Source organism: Solanum lycopersicum, chromosome 10, assembly GCF_036512215.1.
Source record: "Solanum lycopersicum chromosome 10, SLM_r2.1".
In the NCBI taxonomy this organism is placed as follows: Eukaryota; Viridiplantae; Streptophyta; class Magnoliopsida; order Solanales; family Solanaceae; genus Solanum; species Solanum lycopersicum.
The window spans coordinates 17,128,645-17,133,370 of record NC_090809.1 but is presented as its reverse complement, the minus strand read 5'-3'; the positions used below and the strand labels follow the sequence as shown (position 1 = coordinate 17,133,370).

Below are 4,726 nucleotides of genomic sequence, written 5' to 3'. Positions count from 1 at the left end.
GTGAAACTTTCATGGCAGGTATTTAACATTTTAAAGTTTATATTTACGTTGAAAACGTCCGGGTATGATTCCCCAAGGGCCCCACAAGAGGCCCTCAAGGAGGACCCAAAGGATGTTGAGACACTGCAATGGAGCCAAAGGATGGTCAGTGGTCTCACTTATACCATGTCGACGGTCAATTATCTTCGAATAATTAGAATGGTGAAGGCTCAAGTCAATGGAAAATCCTCAGGCCCAAACGACGGCCTGCATTACGGTTCGTCAATGGACCTATTGGGCGTCGTTTGAGATCGTCGAAGCAGGCTATGTAAAACTGCCATGCAAGCTGTCTCATTATGGGGTAAATGGGAAATTCACCCCACGTCATAACCTCAACCTAGGTGGTTTATTTGGTTATTTTTGGGTATATTAAGATGATCAAAAACGTGAATACCCCATACCCAATTCATTCCTCAAAAATTAGACTTCCCTCTACCAAAATATTCTCTCTAAAAAAGTCCATTGGAGGTGAAGCTCAAGAAAATCTTGGAACTTGGATTCCCATGGGTTCTTCATGAATATTTCTTGATTCCTTCATCTAAAAAAGTTATGGTGATCCTTCATCTCTAGTTAATATTCCATCTAGAGCGTTCCTTCCAATATTTTCAATGGAAGTTCATGATCTAACTTCTCCTTTTTCAATCTAGCCATGGGATCTTTCTCAAATTGATTTCAAAAGAATAATGTTAATGAATTCATGATTATCTAATGATTTCAATTTTATTTTCAATCCAATTCCATGTTGAACCCATGTTCTCTCATATTTTTGATTTAGCCTATATTGGAGTTTTTTTTATCTTGATCTTGTGTTAATCGAATTGTGGTTCTATTGTGTTGAGTTGCTTATATATAATGTCTATATTGTATATTGATGGTGAATTTTTGATGAGTGATACAAGTGTATCAGGGCTTGATTGTTTGATAAGATTAGCCTATGTTGTTCTATCCTCCATGGATTAATGTAGCATGCTTACTATGATCTCAATTTTATGGAAATTTTAGTAGGATTTCGTTTAGGTTATGATATCTTTAACTACTGCCTTATAATTATATTATTGATGAATTGTGGGTGTGAATCATTCAAGATCAAAGTAAAGGTGTCCTGGAAAGGATTGATCTAGGTTCTTCTAGCCTATATATTGGATATTATAATGTAGATGATGTGATCTCAATTATACGGTAGATGAAGCATGATTTTGACTTGGTTATTATGTATTTATCTACTTCCCTAGATTGGTATTATTGGTGAATTATGAAAGTTGATCATGATGATCAAAGTAAGGGATATTAGTAAGTGATCTATGTCTCTCTACTCTTTAATGAATTAGTGATGATGTGTACTAGCTTGTAGCATGATCTTTTAATGACTTATGTATGATTTCATTTATGTCAAAGTACAGTTATCCACTGCCCCAAATGAATTGTAGAAGAAAAAGGTGTATTTTTCAATGATGATCAAAGATTGATGAATTGGTAAGAATGACTCTTCCCCTCTACTCTTCTATAATATTGATAGTTGATGAAGCCTTGTATGGCATTCCATGGTATGGTCCACTTATGGTAGAGGTGTTTAATTTATTGTCAATATTTATACAATGTGATCATGGACATGATGGAAATTATGTCATGAATATGTGTTAGTGATGATCACCCTATGTAAAGAAGATCTTGCCTAGTCATCTATTCTATTTATGATCTAGGTTATGTTTCTAGTATTATGAGCATGTGAATGATTATGTTAGGGTTATGTATAGGTGCTTCCACTGATGAAGTAATAAGGATTAATGACCCCTACCTATATACCCCTATATAAATGTGTGAATAGCTAAGGTAAGAGTCATGAATGTAATATGCAGATTATCTTGTCTCCGATGCTAGTTGTGTTGTGTGGTCTATGATTTAAGGTGCATTTTGGTCCTAAGAGGGTGGCTGCCTCCATGTGTTGTTGATACATGTTGACCAGTGTACACACACTCACACATTGTGCATGCTTACAACGTAGTATATGATCATGGTGTTTAATGAAAAGATATTCTCAAATGCAATAATGTCTACTACTATGCAAGTAAGGTTATGTTCATGAAACATTTTATGTGATGTGTCATTAAAAGGATGACTCTATAGGTGTACTAGTATGTGAAAGGGTATGGGACCTTGTCTATGCATTGCACATGTGTACCTTGATAGGATAATTCTTAGGTTTTGTTTCCTATGTACATGAATATGAATGCATGAGTATGTTATGAGCATGTCTTATATGCTATAATGTGAAGTATATGGTAGATGATGTATGATTATAACTAGTGTCTAAATGTATTTATATAAAATGATTGCTCATATAGTTACACTTGTACACTTACACATGAATTAAATAAAGTATGAATATGTGTGGTATAAAGGTGTTACATGAAAGGGTTGCTCACATTTATACACACAAACACACATGAATGGTCATCTAGTCAATAGAAGGGCACTTGAAAGGTGTTCTCAAGAGTATCCTAAACTAGATAGGTGCTTGAATATGCGATATCCATGTGAAAGTTTTTCTCATATGATATAGGTTGATGAACTCTCATCTATAACCATTGAGATAAGTATATGAGAAGTCAATCTTATAAGGCCTATTTTTTGTAAAAGTAATAAACAAAGTATTTTCAATAAAAGAGAACTTAGCTTAGCACCGAGTCCCTTCCCATTGTAGGAAGGTAGGTAACAAAATAGTCCTCACGAGGTGGTTAGACTCATAGACAAATGGATTAGAGTGATATTTCCATAATTGAATAGTTATAATGCCCCATTTGGCATAAAGAGGGTTTTCACATTTACCTCCAAGTTCCATAAACTGTGCTTGCCCCATAGGATCTAGAAAGTGATATCACTTAGTATACTAGTATGTATTAATGTTCTACCTTGGCTAGGTAGAGCACCTTTATTTGGTGTAAGGCTCTACAACACCAAATTCCATATTTAGCACCCATGGTCTTAGTGTTGGTTATGGCTATAGTTTCCCTAAAGTAAAATGGACAATGGAAGTAAATTACTAGGAATCTAACTAGGATGACCTAAGGGAAGTTGCTTAGGATACGTAAGAGTAATGAACTTAACAATGAATTTCACAAGTAACTCTTTAGGAAGTTCTAAGAAGATGTTCTAATGTGTATGGTTATGTTCATGTCTTTATGCATGGTATTGTAGTATTGTCTAATGGTTATGAAGATGTGCATGATATGAGTCCTAGTGAGTCTATATGATGAGGTCTTTCCTTATGTGCATAATGTTAGTCTTAATGATCATATGATGAAGGTCTTACTTGGAATGAGTGAAGTTGTCTATGCTTGTCATGTTAATGTATGAAGAGAATGTTAAGACTTGTGGTATCAGGTTTACTAAGTATATGTGAGGTTATGGGTCTTCACATGTACATTGCACTAGTAGACCTAGATTGGGGTCATGGGTAAGGTACTATAATGTTCTAGGTGAAGTGAAGTTAATATATGTGCATAATGACTAGCGTTTATTATAATGTCATTAAGGTCTTGACTTAAATGTGTCTATTATATACTATACTTCTATGATGGTATGTGATGACTTATGTAGAATTTATGTATGATTCCTTGTGACCTTAAGGTGATGCATTGCGATGACTTATGTAGGATTTATGTATGATTCCTTGTGGCCTTAAGGTGATGCATTGCACCAAGTATCACTAGAGGGTTACTTAGGAGGTTAAGATGTTAAAAAATAAAGGAAATTTACTGTAAAGAAGAAAAATGCTTACTGTAATGTGACTCTAAAATGCCTTAAATGCAATATATAATTTTTTTTAATGATTGATGACCATTGAATATGCCTATATTAAGTATTTGAATTTTTTAAATGCTATTGTATCAAAGTTTTATGAAGATTTTCAAGAAGACATAATGCATGATTTCAAGTAAAATGTCCCTTTTAAATATATGTTTTTGCATGGTTTCCATACTTAGTGCATTCTTGTAATAACTTTATTATTCTCTACTTTTTCACACAATGTGTAGGTTATGGATACTTAAAGGAAGTCTTTAAGTGGTGAGGAGCTTGACATGTGATTTCCCAAGCTCAAGGAAAGGAGTCCTTAAGCCCAAGGATTTCCTACTTATGGTAAACTGTGAAGTTATGTAATAAGTTTACTTTTGTTTTATGTTATAAGGGTCATGTACCTAATGTACTCTAGTGATGTTGAGTTTGGGATGACAAAAAGAGACTAGAGACTTAAACTATGTATTATGATATTTTTTTTTATATATATTGGAAGTAATGTTCTAACATATGATGTGCTATGAAAGTTTTAAATTTCTGCTAAATTTACCTATGTCAATGCGATGAATAATGACTATGGGCTTGTATAAGACTTCCGAGAGGTTAAGTACGCCATTTACTTCTAGGGGGTGCTCCCGGGATGTGACAACTTTATATTGAGTTGTTATATTATGAGTTGAGCAGAGCAAAGGTAAGTTCCTCCTAACTCCATTTCAAGATTTATAATTGTATTTAGAATTCAAACTCGCATACTCGTTCATTCAATATACTGAGTATGTAAAGTCAAGGGTTCGCTTAACCAACAATTGTCTCTGAGTTCTCGTCCTGCCCAGGGTGTAGGCTCGAGGCATGACATATAATTTTAGTGAGAGTTTATCTAACCGAAAATCAC

General features: G+C 34.2%; 1 long non-coding RNA gene across 1 annotated transcript; it reads left to right on the top strand.

Moving 5' to 3' along the window:
- The first annotated feature begins 442 nt into the window (after nt 1-442).
- Nucleotides 443-4,287, top strand: LOC138339091 (uncharacterized). Its single transcript, XR_011212137.1, has 3 exons — nt 443-591; nt 1,440-1,512; nt 4,074-4,287. It is a non-coding gene; the product is annotated as an uncharacterized lncRNA (long non-coding RNA).
- The last annotated feature ends 439 nt before the right edge of the window (nt 4,288-4,726 follow it).